The 20,808-nt window shown below is 36.8% G+C and overlaps 1 long non-coding RNA gene across 1 annotated transcript; it reads right to left on the bottom strand.

The window, feature by feature from the left end:
• Positions 1 to 10,850: 10,850 nt before the first annotated feature.
• On the bottom strand, positions 10,851 to 17,359 carry LOC309494919. Its single transcript, XR_014204479.1, has 3 exons — positions 11,787 to 17,359; positions 11,482 to 11,566; positions 10,851 to 11,152 (listed from the first exon to the last, which is right to left on the bottom strand). It is a non-coding gene; the product is annotated as an uncharacterized lncRNA (long non-coding RNA).
• Positions 17,360 to 20,808: the final 3,449 nt, after the last annotated feature.

Below are 20,808 nucleotides of genomic sequence, written 5' to 3'. Positions count from 1 at the left end.
TCTAACCGTCCGTCACACTAGAATTTTCCATTTCATTCTGACTGACTTCGACGACGGAGCAGTGGCACGCAGAACCAGCAAGAATTAGCCAGGTAAGATGTAAAATTGTATTCAAAATCTTAAATTTTTTTATTTTTAAATGTTCCACCACTACAAATGCGAAGATATTCGTTTTACCATTAACTGTTAACGTTAAGTATCCTAATTGTGGTGAGTTTGAAAGGTAAAGTTAAGGTAACGTTAGCTTTTTAACGTGAACATTCTAGCCAGTTAGCCAAATAACATTACTAGTTATCACAAGGTTTGATGTTAATGTCAGTTATTATTTTCAAGTTTAGAACAAAGTAATCGAAATGTTCTTGTTTCTGAATCTGAACACTTGTGTGTAACTTAACGTTAACGTTACAGTACACCGTGTGTGTGTTGCCTGTCGCGATCGAGGCCTCATACAACAATATGTTAACATATAACTAGCTGCTAACATTATAACTTATAACATAACTCTACCGGTAAGTTATGTTCTACACGAATTGAATGGACAACCACAGTGTTATTAGTCATATTATACATTTTATAACGTTAATACGATGCACACTTAAAGTGAATACACAGCAGTGAAAGTCCCGCCGAATGAATTCCCGCGTCTCGGCATTTTAGTTATTGAATAAGGCACTAAAATTCATAAAAGTAATCTCTCTGTGTACGTCTACAGTGTTGAATATGTTTTTCATTTCTTTCATTGTGTACAGTTCGAGATTGCAGTGTGCTGAGGATGAGTTTTGCGCCTTCATTAAAAACAGAGGCAAGTCATTTCAGTTATTGAATAATGCACTAAAATTCATAAAAGTAATATCTCTGTGTACGTCTATGCAGTGTTGAATATGTTTTTCATTTCTTTCATTGTGTACAGTTGTTCGAGATTGCAGTGTGCTGAGGATGAGTTTTGCTCCTTCATTAAAAAACAGAGATAAGTAATTTCAGTTATTGAATAATGCACTAAAATTCATAAAAGTAATCTCTCTGTGTACGTCTATGCAGTGTTGAATATGTTTTTCATTTCTTTCAGCGTGTACAGTTGTTTGAGATTACAGTGTGCTGAGGATGAGTTTTGCTCCTTCATTAAAAACAGAGGTAAGTCATTTTTAGTTATTGAATAATGCACTAAAATTCATAAAAGTAATCTCTCTGTGTACTCCTATGCAGTGTTGAATATGTTTTTCATTTCTTTCAGTGTGTACAGTTCGAGATTGCAGTGTGCTGAGGATGAGTTTCGCTCTTTGCTTGGCCCTGCCAAGTCTGGAGTGTTTCTAGTTTAATGAATTAAATTTTAATAAAGAATTTTAAACTTACTTCTGTGTGTTGTCATAATTGACGTAACATCTAAAAATCAGTAATATAACTTTGTGAAATATTTTTTGCATACACAACTTTAGCTTTCATTCTTTTTTTAAGTGTGTAACAGATTGTAGTTGGTTATATGTTCTGTATATAAAAATACCATAATCAATTATACTGCATAGTAACTTTACAGTATTTTAAAATACAGTGCAAAAACAAGCACTAATTAATTTTACAGTATAAAAATGCTGTAAGTTATTATACGGTATGCTGTGAAGTACTGTTGTCAGATTTACAGTAATATTACCGTGGAATAAAATACAGAAGCTTGCTGGATATTTGTTGCCAGTAAGTTACTGTTGATTTTACGTTAAATTTTTTACAGTGTTGTACCTCATGCTGGCCCTTACAATACCGGCAAGTAAACCAGCATCTAAGCTGCATTGTTCATGTCCAGATTTATAGTTGTTCTCTCTTCGATCTATGGTTTTTCTATCGTCTAAGAAAAAGGACATGGAAATTGATACGGCCATAGCTAACGTTAACTGCTTCTGAGATGGTTAAAGCGCGTTTTTTTTTTCTGGCGAATTAGCAAATGGTATGCAAACATAATACAGTGAAAGATAATCTTTAAAGTTTATTTGGGGCACAATGATCAGGCATAATAATCTTAATCACAAAGAAAATAATATTAAAGTTTATATAAACTAACAAAATAATAAACGAATAAATAAAACATTAACAAAAGATAAAAAAAATCTCAGAGAGGCACGCATAAACAAAATTAGTTTCTAACATTTTTTGAAAAACAGAATGGGCAATATTTCTCATGAAAAATTGGATAAGTGTTCATACCATAGACTAGAGCATAGATAGACTGTAAAATAGGTTCATACACAGCGCAGATCATAATGAGCGAGCGAGTGAGTTTGAGGAAGCTTGATGATGACGTTGATCCGCGTCCATGGTGTGCTGTAGTCCGTTGATAGCCTACCGTTAGCATTTTATATCCGACGGCTTTATTTAGGCTTCAAAATGTATACATTTTGGATTAACTTGTAAAGATTATCTTGATAGACAAAACGTGTAAGGGTCACAACTCTTTGTTGAACACAGATCTTATTTTTTGCGATTTTCCAAAAGTCTATGGGGAAAATGCATTGCTTTTTGATCGAGGGAACCCATGCGCCGCTAACTTCCGGGTTGGCCTACAAAGTGACGTCATTACTTCGGCACTCTATGAGGTCTTTGCCAGACTACTTGCAGAGCAAATCTAAATTTGCCGGAAGTTGTCTGGGTTTTCCCAGGCTGTATGAGTGTGTAGTATGAATGTAATCTGGACCTACTACATTTACCGTGTTATCATGTGACCTACCAGCATCATTTACCATCGCTTCACTATCATTCACTATCATTCCCTCATGGGTTAGTAAAGTGTCCATTGTATGCTCCCTTCAGAATCTTGCCAGAAGTTCAGTCAAGTCACCTTTATTTATATAGCGCTTTTTACAATAGGCCTACAGATTGTAGCTTTACAGTAACAGTAAAATAATACAACAGTTTGTTTCTGATGTAGGCTACAGCAGATCTAGAAGAAAATAGCACCATAGTCCAGCTTAAGTAAGTTCAGTGATGGTTCATTTTTGTTGTAAAAAAGTTATTAATTTAGTTAATTTATATAGCCGCTCTGGAGAAAACATGCAGTGATGTCATCGTCCAGCTCAGTTCAGTTCTCATATAATGGTGTCAATGCAGGCAGATCAATAATATTGTTGAATATTAAGTGTCCCCAACTGAGCAAGCTAAAACCCGAAGAAGACAGTGACATGGAACTAATACTCCATCAGGTGATAGAATGGAGAAAAAAAAAAACCTTGTATGACACATTTCATTGTAATGGGAAGAAGGAGGCGGGAACAGGCGAACATTTAAGGACTTTAATAATGTAAAATCAATAAACAACAAAACATTCTGGTTGAAGATCGGATTGTATGGGCGACGACACACATGCGTTATATAATTGCATTGCATATAATGTGTGCTGGTCAACTAGTCTAAAATTAAGAAACCCCTAGAACACAGTAAAAAAAAAAAAAAAAAGATAAAACATAGGAACATTGTGTACAATTACCACAGGGAAAAGGGCTTCTATTTGTGACGTGCTGTCTTTGCATTTAAACATTGCACATTTTAAACAGGACACGCATTAACTGAATAAAATTAATGTTAGCCAATACAAACATATTTAAAGAAAACAGTTGACAATGATTAGACAGGAGTCCAATAATAGCATAACGAATCACTTATTCTAAAAATAATATGAAAACGTTATAAGTTCCGAATCCGACATATAATGAGGGCTGTGTTAACAGTAAACGTCCGTCATTTAACGAATTTTAAAATCAGGGATGGATAATACAAAATGCTTTTTGACAGAAAAAAAAACAAGCAAGAACAAAATTTTAATTTAGCCCGTCAATTTTAATTTTACAATGATCTTCTCTCTCTGTGTGCGCGCGTCCGTGTTTGTGAGAGAGCTCGCGCAGCACTGATACAATGGTACTTTTTAATCCATAAGTAACTAACGCGCTGGTTTTCATACAAAATAAATATGTAACATAATTAGGTAGGCTACTTTAGATATAATTAAGACAATAACGTAACACATATGTTTCTCAACACTGAGAATGAATGAATAAATAAACGCCTGTTTCTCCAGACTCGCGCTTATCAGTAGGCTAACGTTAATCCACAAATCACAGCACTTTCATAATCACTAAGCCATAGCGGTTTCAAGATTTATAGTTCAGCATTACTTGAGCATTTTATTATTTGCATGACTGAATGATGTCTTCCTCTTTTCTGAGTGACCTTAACGGAGTATGAATAACTTAACGGAGTATTTTAAGATAATCCATGCGATCTGTGTGATCATCAAATCCATAAGATTAAGTTAACTCAACAATCAACTTTCCACATCGACCCCAGCCCGTTTACCTTCAGGAGTCAGAAGTACCGTACTGTAGCCTACTGTCCTCGCTTATGACATCAGTCAGACGGCGGCCGCGGGAGTGGAAGGGGGATCGAGCGGGAATCTTTATTGGTGTCGATTTTCAGTCTCTTTTTAATGATAGGCCTTATATGAAGGTAAAATGATGCCATAATGAATTGCATGCGCAGGGTAAGATTTGTGAAAGTGTACATAAAATTGCAAGCGTAAATTAAATTTGCATGCGCAAGAGAAGATTTGTAAAGGTGTAAATCGCCTTTCAAGTGTAAGAAAAAAATATTTGCAGCATTTAACTGTTATTCGTAAGTGTAATTCATGTATTGTGAAGCTGCAGCTTCATGCTAACGCAAAATAAATAGGATCTGTATTCTTCTGACTTCCATTTTTCCGCGCTAACACTTTTGGCACGGTTTTTGCGCACAAATACGGCAAAAAGCACTGCAGGCCTGTGAACAGCAATTTGCGACCGAAAACAACAGAGTTAGGAACTGCAAAACAGATTTATTGCGTAAAATCAAACTTTGTGTAAAAAAATAAACTGTTGCAAATGTCTATATGACTTGTTGTGTACATGAGGCAAAAAAAGTTCCCGAAATAACCCGATTTGTACAGTTGCGTCTTTCCTTTACCTGCGCTTCCAGTTTTGGCACGGTTCTCTCACTCATTGAGTTTTGCAAGCGCGAAGAGGAGGGAGGGTCCACCTTCTTCATGTAGCCAATCAGATGAGCTTCTCGCTGACTCTAGGTTTACTCTTATCTGATTGGTTCAATAAACACGCCAGTCACCAGAACACATCTTTATCTTCATTTGGCTCAGAAACGTTCTCGTTGCCGAAATGGTACTTTTAGTGCACACATACATGTTAAATAAATAGATAAATAAACAAACAAATAAATAAACATACATACATCATGATTGCTTAATAAGCTGTGCACCATTAGGCTGATTAAGGCTGACTAACATTCATACTGAATTTCAAGCTGGTGTTAACGTTATTGGATTGAAATTTGATATATTATATAATCTGTTACACCACTGAGCAGATGTTAAACTTTACAATCAAAACATTTAATACCCATTCTTTATGTAATAATACCATTCTGATGCAGTGTTTTTCACATCATGTCTCTGTTCATGGTAATTAACACTCAGTTATATATTTTGAAATATTGTCTTGGTCGCACTGTCAATATTCATTCTGATTAGTGATTACTTTCCTGTGACTGAATCAAGCTATTTTATGTAGCTAGCATGAATAACAAAATGCTTTCTCTGTGTCCAGATTTGACTGTAATGAAAAACTAATACTAAATTAAAAACTTTCACAAAAAGTAACTAATTATGTCTGAATAAAAACCCAGCAACCAGGGAATATACAGCCTCTTGATATGATTATATATAGGGCTATACAGCCATCTAGTGGTTGCACGATGGCATTGCAGGTGGTAAATGGTGCATAATTCAGAGATGCTCTTAAAATACAATATTGAAAATTGAAAAAATATTATTGTAACTCGTTTAAGTTAAATAATAATAGTAGCCTATGCATGCAGTAGTGCAGATACTTAATTTTCTTAACACACCAGCTCGAAATTCAGTATGAACTCATATAGGCAGCCTAATGGTTCACAGGCTATTAAGCAATCATGATCTATTTATCTATTTATTTAACATGTATGTGTGCATTAAAAGTACCATTTCGGCAACAAGAACGTTTCTGAGCCAAATGAAGATAAAGATGTGTTCTGGTGACTGGCGTGTTTATTGAACCAATCAGATAAGAGTAAACCTAGAGTCAGCGAGAAGCTCATCTGATTGGCTACATGAAGAAGGTGGACCCTCCCTCCTCTTCGCGCTTGCAAAACTCAATGAGTGAGAGAACCGTGCCAAAACTGGAAGCGCAGGTAAAGGAAAGACGCAACTGTACAAATCGGGTTATTTCGGGAACTTTTTTTGCCTCATGTACACAACAAGTCATATAGACATTTGCAACAGTTTATTTTTTTACACAAAGTTTGATTTTACGCAATAAATCTGTTTTGCAGTTCCTAACTCTGTTGTTTTCGGAGCCAACCTGCCAACCTTCGTACAGGTTGGCAGGTCTGAGTTTTCCGTGTACATACAACACCATTGTCAAAACGATCCCCATTCACATGGATTCACAAAAACGACAAAAAATGCTGTATTCTGCTGCTAGGTCGTTAGATGGCGATGAAACACTATAGACTGAACACGTACTACGCATGTGCACGACGTCATCGTCTTCAGAGATTAGCTTTTTTGCTGTTTCACGGAGACCGTTTTCAAAAACTTGCACTTTGAAACAAGTTTTCAAAAGTTTGCCCCCAAAACGGCGTTGTCGTGTAAATGAACAGCCAAAACGCATAAAATGTTTTACGCCCAACATTAGCATAGATGCCATTCTTCTTAGTTCTCGTGTTATAGGAAGTGTTCCTGGTTCCGGCTGACCTTGTTTATGCACCCAAACAATCATTTAACTGATTTAAATAATAGCAATTTATAATGTTCTATGTGTATGCCAGGTTAAAGAGATGTGTTTTTAAGTCTAGATTTCAACTGACAGAGTGTGTCTGCTTCCCGAACAATGCTAGGAAGACTATATGACTAACCATTTAGTGCTTTGTAAGTAATCAGTAATATTTTATAATTTGTATGATGTTTAATAGGGAGCCAATGCAGTGTTGACAGAACTGGGCTAATATGGTCATACTTCCTGGTTCTAGTAAGAACTCTAGCTGCTGTGTTTTGGACCAACTGGACTTATTTATTAAGCATGCAGGGCAACCACCCAAAATAGCATTACAATAATCTAGCCTTGATGTCATGAACGCATGAACTAACTGTTCCACATTTTTCATTGAAAACATATGTCGTAATTTAGATATATTTTTAAGATGGAAGAATGCGGTTTTACAGATGGTAGAAAAGTGGCTTTTAAATGAAAGAGTGGTATCAAAGAGCACACCCAGGTTCCTAACTGACGACGAAAACTTGACAGAGCAGCCATCAAGTGGATAGAATTCTAGGTAATAGGTGCGGAGGTTTTTCGCCCAATAATTAGAAACTGTAGTTTTTTAAGTAGTAGGAAATTACTGGTCCTCCAATTTTTTATATCAGCTATGCATTCCGTTAATTTTGTGAATTGGTAAGTTTCATCGGGGCACGAAGAAATATAGAGCTGAGTATCATCAGCATAACAGTGAAAACTAATCCCATGTACAGGGTGAACAGCAACGGTCCTAGTACTGAGCCTTGTGGTACTCCATACTGAACTTTTGATCAATATGACATCTCTTAATTTACTGTTACAAACTGATAACTGTCAGATAAGTATGATTTGAACCATGCTAATACAATTCCACTAATGTCAACATCATTCTCGAGTCTAATCAAAAGAATGTTGTGGTCGATGGTATCAAATGCAGCACTAAGATCCAGTAAGACTAATAGAGAGATACAACCACGAACGGATGATAAGAGCAAATAATTTGTAACTCTAATGAGAGCTCAGTTCTATGATACGGTCTAAATCCTGACTGGAAATCCTTGCAGATTCCATTTCTTTATAAAAAAAGGAACATAGTTGTGAGGATGATGCCTTTTCTAGTATTTTTGACAGAAAGGGTCAAAACTAATTCTCTAGGATCAAGTTGTGTTTTTTTTATAAGAGATTTAATAATTGCCAGTTTAAAAGTTTTCAGTACACATCATAATGACAAAGATGAATTAATGATTTTAAGAAGAGGATCTATGACCTCTGGAAGCACCTCTTTCAGTAGCTTAGTCGGTATAGGGTCTAACATACATGTTGTTGATTTAGATGATTTTAGAAAATTCTTCCTGTCCTATAGCAACAAATGAATGGAATTCTTCCTCAGTGACACTACAATGCACAGTCTGATGTGATACTGTAGTAGACGGTTGCATAGTTATAATTTTCTCCCTATATTGTCAATCTTGCAAGTAAAGAAGTTAGTCATTACTGCTATACTGTTTGGAAACTTCAGAAGTTGAAGCTTTATTTGTTGTTAATTTAGCCACTGTATCAAATAAATCCCTTGGGTTGTATTTGTTTTCTTCTAAGAAAGACAAAAAATAAGCTGATCTAGCAGTTTTAAAGGTCTTTCTGTATGCAATCGTGCTCTGTTTCCACGAAAACTCGAAAAAACTATTTAGTTTTTTTCCAGCTGCGCTCAATTTTTCTGCCTGCTCTCTTGAGGGCCAGAGTATGGTTGTTGTACCACATCATTAGACTATTTTCTTTAATCTTCTTTAAGCGCAAAGGAGCAACTGTGTCTAAAGTGCTGGAAAAGAGAGAGCCAATGGTTTCTGTTGCAGAAGTTTTCAATCTTTCACATAATATAAGTGCCTGCTGTGAAACTGAGACCATTTTACCAAACACACCGAGACATTTAAAATGATAGCAAGCATGAAAGGGAAAAAACAACAAATTCATAAGTTATATCAAAGGTGGTATATAGATATTGTTGGTGAACTTTCAGAGACTTGAGTCAGGGGAAAAGAGAGGGAGTAGGTAGAGGGGAATGCATAGATAAGCAAGGGAGACGTTTGTGTGTGTCTTATGCTCTTTCTTTGAGAACTTCTCTCCAGATTAGTGAGTTTTATTGCAGGATGTTAGATTTAATGTTCGGTCTTAGCAGGAAACACAGTCTCCAAAACCCCAAAGTCTGGTCTGTTTACATCCTTTGCATAATTTGTTTAAGGTTGTGGCCTGAGTGCTTTATCTTCACATGTAAGGACTATCCCCTAAAATGTGCATAAAACTACAGTTAGACTTGATGATTGTAGTGACCAACAGCACATTCTCAATAAAGAATCCTGCTGAAGATACAACCGAGTCTCCTGGTCTTCACTTCTGAGTTTCCTACAATATATTACCTGCTTTATGGTGTCTTCTGAGAGCTTTGAAGGAGCTTCGAGTCCTAAGTGAGTCCTCGCTTGCAGACATGGTCAGATCGTTGTCTTCAGTGATTCAAATTATTTCATAATGATTCCTAATATTGGCTACAACAGATTCATTATTTCTGCTGATGTTGAAGCTATGCACTGTAGGAATGTAACCCTAGTAAACAAAACATCAATGCCTACTTACCATGACCAAAAAAAAAAAAACTATTTGATTAGACCAGACAAACCCATGGACTAAATCGTTCACAGAAAGATTAAATAAAACCATGTTTACGCCTACTTTGGTATATATTGTACTTGTACGTCATACCCTTCCTTAAAGTACATACAGAACACAAGCATGCACATGTGACAGTCTGTAATTTGCACCACAGTTACGCTTGAATCCATACATTATTCCTGTGACGGCTGATGGCTATTGTAACAAATTAGCTCAAAGGGGAAATATTAATAATAAATTATAACTTGTTATGATTAATTATGAATATTTGGATCAGTTCATCGGATTAACTTGATGTAACTAAATTCATATTACAATCAATTCATCACTTTTGATTAATCATTGATTTCTAAGAAAAGGGTATTTTTCATGGCCACAGAAAAATTATTCTTTCTTAGCATGTACAGCACTTAGAGCGTGTCACAAGATTTATTAACTAAATCACAAACACAACTAATCTAAACATACATACACACACTCATACATACATGGGTAAAATGGTAAGTGACAGAATGAAACCAGAAATGGAACAGGGAATGAAACTATGGAAAATATTAATTTAGCTATGAAAAGAAACATCAGCTTCCTTGAAGCTATGAAGCTACTTTCGTGAGTCGATGGTTGGAGTTGCGATTGACTTCTTCTGCATTGACAACAAACTCCTGATGTTGTCCTTGACTCTGTTTGGGTTGAGAGAGTCCTGTCTCTCCTTAATGAGCATATGGCTGGTTGTAAGTCAAGGTCTGCTGCCCTGGAGCCTGGTGAGGCCACGCAGGACAGCGACCCGAAGATACCGATAAGGGCCAAGGGTTGGCTTGACCAATAAGAAAGGTGGAATTTCCAAGCGGGAAAATTCCTCTGTAGGGAGGTTTTATGACTCTGTCTCAAGTGTGTGTCCCTTTATACTCAGATTAATTTAAAAAACATACACTGCATTATATGAGGAGGTGATGTACACTAAAGTGTGAGTCGTTAAATGAGTATTAATTAGATGGGAGACACGATATAGGTGGGGTTACATTAACTACACTGAAAAAATATTTTCATTCATCCAATTAAAAATTTTTAGGGTAATGGTTCACATCTATATTTTATAACTTGAGCCAATGAAAAATAAATAACTTGCCCTTACCAATATTTTCTATGTCTATGAAAACTATTTTATAAAACTTGGCACAAAGCATATTTTTCTTGTTGAAAAACATCAATTAATTTAAATTCTATTTTTGATCTAAACAAAAATATATAGATTTAATCAAAACAAAAATTCTCATTTAATAAATATGTATTAGAAATTATTTGTTTTCTCCAATTAAATAGATATGGATTCAATAAAACATATTTCCCATTAAGGAACATTAATTAATCTTGTCCAAAATCAAATAAAAAAGACACATAATTTTCATTAAATCGATATTTATTAAATTATTATATACATTACTTCCACACATCCACAATTTCGTGTCAGATTTTCAACTTTTTCAACATTTGCGACAGACAGCAAGTCCCTCAGAACCTCTTGACCCTCAAGTATGATTCCAATGTTTGTGGGTATACAGCTTGTGCATCTCTGATGACAAAGATTTCCATGGTTTCTGCTGAAGAGTTTTTTCAGCCTCTTCCTTCTCCAACACCTGGAAAAGAATTTAGGAAGGAGAAAAGAAAAAGAAAAAAAGAATAAGGAATCAATACAGCTTGGGTTTCCCCCCAAATTAGTTTACATAATACTAATACTTCTAACTAATTATAAAATTTACTCCAATTTGTTGTTGACATATAAATATAAGTTTCACAAACTTTCCAGCACATGGGACTCTGATTTTAGCTGAAAGTAATTGTTTCTATATTTGAAATTAGCCTTCAGACTGTTATCAGACATATATCTGAACATAGTCTGATGGCTAATTTTGAAGTGGACAGCCATATCTAGCATTTTCACATCTCTAAAGTAATCTGGCCTTACCAGGAAATCTTTGATGAGGTCCTCCACTGTTTCTCCCATATAAAGGATGAGATATTTCAGTGCTCTTTGTATCGGTGTCAGTATCCTGCATCAAGATAGTACAAATTTGGCATGAGGGTACATTATGGTCAACAAACTTTAGCACAATATACGTTATCAGTTGATATAATAATCATTATAATATATGATTCAATAGTGTGTCAATCCTATTACTAACGCCACGAAAAAATGTCTGTCTTGTACGTGTCTTGTACAGGCTTCTAAATATACAGCAGCACATTTAAATGGTTGTTTGTTTCACTTACTTCAGTTTATCCGCGATGAAATCTGATTCTCTCTGGAGCAGCAAAGTGATCCACGGAACGTAGAAGAGCGGTTACAGCAGTCTGCTGACTGGTCGTCGAGAAGATTTGTGTTTAATTTGTGAGCTGAGCATTTTCTCCTGCTCAGCTCAGCTACCGTTCGGACGCTCTTGCTTACTGCTCCGCGCTTTGCTCTATCGCTTTTATATTTTATCTTCTATATTTTTATATTTTAGCTCCTTTTATCACCTAATTTTAACTTCAGCAAATCAGCACAGTGCTCAAACGACAAAGTTTGGATTACCACAAAAACGCAGAATTCTTCTACCCGACCAGCTTACATTCCGGGGAAAGGAAAACACAACTGCCTACAAGGATAAGAGAGAAAATGCCTCTTCTGGAATCTACTTGCTGCACTAACTGCCACAGACTTTTACAAAGGATTGCAGTTCTTGAAACAAAGTTATTTACGGGACCACCAAACCAGACGGAACACACAATAGAGCTTCGTCATGGACACCCTCAGCATATAGCCGGTGAGTCCCATGAAACTAGTGCTCCTCGACAGGTAGAGAAACAAGCCGATCGACTTACAAATCGATGGCACAAACAGGGAGCGAGACCCAAAGGCACTCGAGACATCAGATTGTCACGAGCCCCACATATTGCCGCAGTAGCATCCTCTACCCCAGATACAGCTCTGACAAGGATGGCAAACACTGGTCTCCCACCAACACCTATACATCTTGAGAACAGATTTGAAGTACTAATGAATGTAAATGAGGAATCCCCAAACGTGATGAATGTGATCGAACACAGACTGTATCAGCCAGTAGCTAACACTGATGCTAACTGGCGCTCAAGGTCGAGCAGACAGCGGCACTCAGCTCAGAGCACAGCCGAGCCCAGGACTCTGATAGTGGGGGACTCCATAATCAGAAACATTAGCAGCAGGGATACAACTACATGCTGCCTTCCAAAAGCAACAACTTCTGATATAAACAGGGAACTTCAGAACATTCTGATGAAACATAAGACTGCAAATCGACTCATAATTCATGTGGGGAAGAATGATATTCATAAAGAGCAGTCAGAACTCCTTAAGAAGGATTTCAATGAACTTTTTGAAACACTTAAAAGACTGAAAGTTCAAACATTCATCAGTGGACCACTCCCAGCAAGAGGAACAAACAGGTTTTCTCGGCTGCTTGGGATTAATACATGGCTGCAAAAAACCTGCAATATAAAAGGAGTAAACTTCATTGACAACTTCAATCTTTTCTGGAGTCAGAGACAACTATTTCATCGGGATGGCCATCACCCAAACAAACTTGGTTCAAGAGTGTTAAAGGACAATATCGACTTCTCCCTCAATCATCCTTCTGCAGTGTGTGTCAATCTGAACGACACACACACACCTGGAAACAGTATGAATGAACACGGGACTTCACTTCAGCAACAAGATGGACATGCGGTTGACATATCACACAAGGACAATGATAACACCACTGAGCCACAACAACCTCTGCTCACGGACACAATCTCAGCTGAGCCATGCCCACAGAGCTCATCACAGACAGACATATTAGAACTGCTCCAAGATTCAGCACCCAAGGACGACTTCCTGGAAAACAGCCAGGGAAGCCAGGACAGCATATCACAGCCTCCTATAACACCTGAGCAACAGCCCCTTTCACCAGATACTTTCTCACTCTCGCCAGCGACTCCACTCCTGTGCTTCTCACAGAAAATGGAAGAATTAGTGCATGCTGGAACCAGACTATCCCACTCTTTTGCTGCAAGCCCCCAGATACCAACCAAAAATCGTCAGGCACCTCAAACACCGAAGCCTGCGCGCCGAGCTCGCCCGCCCCCTCCTCCTGTGAGAGCTCTTCGGCCTCTTCGGCCAAAACGCCAGGGCCCACACCCTCCTCCATCTGCTCGAGGTGAACCAAAAACAACTGATACCAGCTCTCAGTGATGTGTTTTGGGTTCCTGTTATGATAACAGTAACTTTCTCAAATGTTTACAGAACAAGCGGGAACCCAGTGTGCCTGTATCTTTCTCTATTGCTGTTCTATTACAAGATAGAAAGTCTAAGGCCTTCAATAGCCGTACAGCAAACCCAACTAATCTGGTGCCTATTACATGTCAAACTAAGATTGCTGTGGGGACAAAAAGTAAGACTGTTAAGTTAGCACTTTTAAACATTCGCTCACTTAAAAATAAATCACTTCTAGTCAACGACTTAATAACCACAAACAACCTGGACTTTATGTTTCTAAATGAAACCTGGCTAGAAGACAGCTGCAGTGCAACAATCCTCAATGAAACAGCCCCTCCTAACTTTACTTTTATGAGTGTCTGCAGAGCTGTTAAGAGAGGTGGGGGTCTAGCTGCTCTTTTTAAAGATATCTATCAATGTAAGCAAATATCATTTGGGAATTACCCGTCTTTCGAATATCTGGGTACTGTGTTAAAAGGTGCTCCTCGCATTTTACTTATCATTATTTACAGGCCTCCAAAATATTCTCCAGCCTTTGCTGAGGACTTTACAGAACTGTTATCAACAATTACCTCAGAGTTTGACTGTTTTGCCATTGCTGGAGATTTTAACATTCACATAGATAATGCAGAAAACAATATGGCAAAAGAAATCAAAACTGTTTTAAAAACTTTTGATCTGACTCAGCATGTACATGGACCCACACACAATCATGGACACACTCTAGATTTACTTATCAGTAAGGGTCTAAACATTTCATCGATTTTTATAAAGGATGTAGCACTGTCTGATCATTTCTGTATTTTCTTTGATATATTGATCTCTCCTGCCACTGAAGCTGGATCTGTGTCTGTCAAGAAGAGATGCTTAAATGAGAACACTAGTGTACTATTTATGAAGGCTATATCCTTAACACCAAGCTTATCTGCTGACTCTGTTGATTTTCTCCTTGATTCTTTTAACTCAAAAGTTAAAAATATAATTGATGATATTGCTCCTGTTAAAGTCAGGAAGAAGAGTGGCAGACAAAAAGCACCTTGGAGAAACTCAACAGCAGTGCAACATATGAAAAGACAATGCAGAAAAGCAGAGCGCATGTGGCGGAAGACAAAACTTGTAGTCCATTATAACATCTACAAAGACAGCCTGCATGCTTTCAATATGGAACTAGGCAAAGCTAGACAGACTTTCTTCTCAAATATTATAAACAGCAATTTAAACAACACACGCACTCTTTTTGCTACTGTAGAGAGACTGACAAACCCCCCAAGCCAGATTCCCAGTGAAATGCTCTCAAACAGCAAGTGCAGTGAGTTTGCTTCTTTCTTCTCTGAGAAAATCAATGATATCAGAAAGGTGATCAGCACATCCTTGAGTTGCACTGAGGTCAGACAGATCAGACCACCTGAGAAAGTAGTTACTATGTCTGACTTCAAAGAAATTGATGGCAAAATTTTGGAAGAAACCGTACAACACCTTAAAACATCAACATGCGCCCTTGACACACTTCCCACATCTTTCTTCAAAATTGTGCTAAACAGTTTAGAAGCAGATCTTCTAGAAGTGGTAGATGCCTCACTTCTCTCTGGGAGTTTTCCAAACTCCCTGAAAACTGCAGTTGTCAAGCCCCTCCTGAAAAAGAGCAATCTGGATAAGACCATATTAAGCAACTATAGACCGATCTCAAATCTTCCTTTCATAGGCAAGATCATTGAAAAAGTTGTCTTCAATCAGCTGAACAAATTCTTAAGCTCGAATGGATACTTTGACAATTTTCAATCTGGTTTCCGACCGCACCACAGCACAGAGACAGCGCTCATAAAGATAATAAACGATATTCGCTTAAATACTGATTCAGGAAAATTATCAGTGCTGGTACTACTCGACCTCAGTGCTGCATTTGACACTGTCGATCACAACATACTTCTTGACAGGCTGGAAAACTGGGTGGGGCTTTCTGGGATAGTCCTAAAATGGTTCAGGTCATACTTAGATGGGAGAGGTTATTATGTGAGTATAGGAGACCATAAGTCTGAGTGGACATCCATGACATGCGGAGTCCCTCAAGGCTCAATTCTTGCGCCACTCCTGTTCAACCTGTATATGCTCCCAATGAGCCAAATAATGAGAAATAACCAAATTGCTTACCACAGCTATGCAGACGACACACAGCTGTACTTAGCCCTATCGCCTAACGATTACAGCCCCATTGACTCCCTGTGCCGATGCATTGACGAAGTCAACAGTTGGATGTGTCAAAACTTTCTTCAATTAAACAAAGACAAAACTGAAGTTATTGCGTTTGGAAACAAAGATGAAGTTCTCAAAGTGAACGCATACCTTCAATCTAGGGGTAAAACAACTAAACATCAAGTCAGGAATCTTGGTGTGACACTAGAGTCAGACCTTAGTTTCAGTAGTCATGTCAAAGCAATAACTAAATCAGCATACTATCATCTGAAAAATATTGCAAGAATCAGATGCTTTGTTTCCAGACAAGACTTAGAGAAACTTGTGCATGCTTTCATCACCAGCAGGGTGGATTATTGTAATGGACTCCTCACTGGCCTTCCCAAAAAGACCATAAGACAGTTGCAGCTCATACAGAACGCTGCCGCCAGGATTCTGAGCAGAACCAGAAAATATGAACATATCACACCAGTCCTCAGGTCTTTACACTGGCTCCCAGTTAGATTTAGGATTGATTTTAAAGTATTATTACTGGTATATAAATCATTCAATGGCCTAGGACCTCAATACATTGCAGATATGCTCACTGAATATAAACCCAACAGATCACTCAGATCATTAGGATCATATCAGCTAGAAATACCAAGGGTTCATTCTAAACATGGTGAGTCTGCTTTTAGCTATTATGCCAGCCACAGCTGGAACCAGCTTCCAGAAGAGATCAGAGGTGCTCCTACAGTGGTCACATTCAAATCCAGACTCAAAACACTTCTGTTTAGCTGTGCATTTACTGAATGAGCACTGTGCCGCTGTTCGTCCGACTGTTTGTACTGTACTGTATTTTACTCTATTTTTCTAAACTGTTTTAATTATTCTTATTTCTTTTAATTATTTTAATTTCTCCTATGTCAGCAGGGCATTTAGCCCGAAACTGTAAATGCCCACTCAGAAGGTGATAATGTGAAAGTGATTAATGTGGGTTTGAAAGTAGAACAGTATTTAAATGACGATATTAAAGTTTTCGTCTGAGAAAGAATGTGAACGCAGTGCTAAAGTGCTAAAGAAAGTGAAAAGAACGTGTGAGTAAATGAGGGAGAAAAGAAAGTTAAAGGAAAGTTGATAGATGGAAGTCGTAAGAAGATTGAAGGTTAAAAGAAGGTTGAAAGATTTAAGTCTTAAGGGAATCCTTTGAAAGAAAGATCTATAATAAATATTCTTTTTTATTTTTTAAAAGTACTGTATTTTATTTTATTTTTCTAAACTGTTTTAATTATTCTTATTTCTTTTCATTATTTTAATTTCTTCTATGTAAAGCACTTTGAATTGCCATTGTGTATGAAATGTGCTATATAAATAAACTTGCCTTGCCTTGCCTTGCCTTTAATGCCCATGCGCAATCCTGTGTGTAACCTTGAAATTGTACATTCGTCGAAACAAATATTTCTTATTTGAGCTCTTAATGAAAAATATTTATATTTAACTATGTTTTGAACGAAAAAAAATATTATTTGAACAATAAAACAAATGGTAAACTGAATTGAAAGACAAATTATTAATTGGATGAAGTACTGCTTGAAAACCTTTTTACAGTGTAGTATTTCTCTCATAAAGCATGCATGAAATAAATGCAAATGCAAGATACACTATACAAGACATAATAATATCCAACACACAATGTCCTGGGATGCATGTTCATTTATAGATCAGTTCGTCTATAAAATAATGCAGGAAAGTCTGTTTTAAGGGCTATATGTCTTTCTATTGGCAGCAATTTTTTTCAATCAATTTTTCTTTTCACAGCAATAAACTAATCTTATCTGATGGTTGCCCTGGTGACTGAGGCCTTTTCTGCTCTCGTGTCTCTTTTCGGGGGGATGTTTCATTACTAAGAGTGGGCTTTAACACTTATTTGTTAAATGTGACAAATAATTATGTGTCTGATTTGTCTCAGTCGTTACACTATGATCCCAATATGTTGGGGGTGCCGCGGAACTTGATCCACCACGAACATCATCGGCCAGTACCATCCCGGCCACTGGATCCATCTCGGGGTGGATGAGACTGGTATCCAGTATGTTCAATCCTCCACTGATGTCTGCATGAGCGGTCAGTAACTCAAGCCTGGCGGTTCCAGTGCCCTCAAGCCCGGTGGTCCCAATGCCCTCAAGCCCGGCGGTCCCAGCGAACAGTGGTGTAGTCTAGATTTTTGTAGTAAGTATACTATGATTTAACTCCCCCAAGAGAGACTGCACATTCATCTTAGCTGCCTGGAGCAACATGAAGAGCTTTTTAGCACAATTTGTGTTTTTTTAACCTTATTTCCCGGCTCACACTTTTCTTTTCCTAATTATACAAGTTGCAAGTTACAAAAAACACACAAGCAGTGCTGACTGACTCTGATCACGGCTGGGTGTTTTCCGAGTCCGATTGACTCAGATATTACACACAATGTTAAACAGACCTGGGACCCGAAGTAATAGATTGGGACCTGACCCAGACCCAGCGGACGATTTAAAATTACGGGTCCCGGTCGCATCCCTGTCAGATCCTGGGTCCTCGGGTGCTCCGTGCAGACCTCTACCCTAAAGCACAGGTTTTTTATCAGCAAAAAACAAAACAAAACAAAAAACAACCTTGCAAGGACAAATTTACTTGAAAAATTGTGGTAATCAAATCAATTTATAAAACTAACAATTTAGTTAATTTTAATGTAATCAGCAAGTATTATTAGTTGATTATTATTAGTAGTATTATTAATATTACAAGTATATTTTTTGTATTATTTTTTTTTTTACTGTTTAAATTCAAACATGTATGAAAACTTGTGTGATATTCATTTAAAATAATGTTTGAATAGATTTTATTATTATTATTTTACTGCGTAATTTCTTTCATAATCTCTTCAAGTTAGACCGAACTTTTATTTTGGCGTGTTGTAATGAAGACATTTGAGTTTTGTGTGTGTTTTAAAGCCACAATATGTAACTTTTTTGCTTTAAAAATAGCAAAAATCACTATATCTATGTTATATATTTTTTTTGTTGTGTACTTACATTATCCCGACTGTTTCCAACAACTTTCAAACCAGGAGAAATTTGTAATTTAATTCGAGAAACGTCCCGTTTCTTTATTTCCGTTTTGTCGCCGTCAATGGCGTCATATGCGCGTTGTCCCTGGTTTCCGCTCGTACTGCCATGGCAACCAGAGCTATGAACCAGAGCCCTCTGATAGTAACCAAAGCGACTGACGGTAGTTCGCAATGTCTATTTGCACGCTGTTGTTGTTGTTTCGTTCAAACATTATGGACCATGGCAAGCAGACTTTGGATACAAAAGGAGAACTAAAACGAGAATCAATATCAGCGCGGTGTTTTCGAGATGCCTAGAGCTCCCATATAGACAGTATATAAACGAGAGCTCCACGTCCGAGACTTCGACCGCTTCTACATGTAGCCAGGGCCGGTTCTAGACATTAGGAGGCCCTAGGCAAAATTCATGTTGGAGGCCCCCCACCCCCAATAAAAAAACACTTATGATTCCTAACCTTTTTATTTATACAACATTTAATTTTAAAAGCTGTATATTTTTACTTACACAGTACATAAGTTTGGACACATTACTATTTTTAATGTTTTTGAAAAAAGTCTCTTATGCTCATCAAGCCTGGATTTATTTGATCAAAAATACAGAAAAATAATATAGTGAAATATTATTAAAATTTAAAATAATGGTTTTCTATTTTACTATACTTTATATTTCTGTGATGCAAAGCTGAATTTAGTGTCACATGATCCTTCAGAAAACTTTATAATATTCTGATTTATTATCAAATGTTAGAAATGGTGCTTAAAGGAGAAGTTCACTTTTAAAATGAAACTTCTGTCATCATATACTCACCCTCATGTTGTTTCAAACCTGTATGAATTTCTTTCTTCTGCTGAACACAAAGGATTCGAAAGGAAGATATTTAGAAGAATGTCAGTAACCAGACAGTTTTTGGGTCCCATTGACTTCCATAGTAGGAAAAAAATATATACTATGGAAGTCAATGGGACCCAAAAACTGTCTGGTTACTGACATTCTTCTAAATATCTTCCTTTGTGTTCAGCAGAAGAAAGAAATGTATACAGGTTTGAAACAACATGAGGGTGAGTATATGATGACAGAATTTTCATTTTAAAAGTGAACTTCTCCTTTAATATTTATTTTATAACCTGTGATACTTTTTTCAGGATTTTTGATTATTAAAAAGTTGTTTTAAAAAAGTCTTCACTATCACTTTTTATATATTTAACACATCCTTGCTGAATATTCCTGTTTTTTTCTGTATTTTTGATCAAATAAATGCAGGCTTGTAGAGCATAATAATAAACTTCTTTCAAAAACATTAAAAATAGTAATGGGTCCAGACTTTTACCGGTACTGTATGTAGCCTACATATTAATCAAACTTTATCTAAGGTAATCTCTTTTTTGTTTAATGAAGATGTTGTTGTTGTTGTTGTTATTTTGCTGTTTTATTCAATTTATTCACAGTTCCAGAATCCCACTTCAGTAGATGAGCATAAGTGCTATTATATTGCATTGCTACCTTAAATATGCTATACACAAATCAAGTGGAAGAGAAAGACACGATCGCTACTGAGCAGAAAAAAATATATAAACTGATATTATTGGCGTAATGTCAGGGTATAATCTAATCATCAGCAGAATTTAGAAGATAGACCCATAGATATGAGATCCTTTATTTGAAACATTTAAAAATGTTGTAGTGTGTTGGCTTTTTAACTTAGAATACAGACGTCTTGTCTTTTAATTTTGTAGCTTTTTTA

This window comes from Leuciscus leuciscus, assembly GCF_965113295.1.
Source record: "Leuciscus leuciscus genome assembly, chromosome: 3".
NCBI classification, from domain to species: Eukaryota; Metazoa; Chordata; class Actinopteri; order Cypriniformes; family Leuciscidae; genus Leuciscus; species Leuciscus leuciscus.
This window is presented reverse-complemented; position numbering and strand designations above follow the sequence as displayed.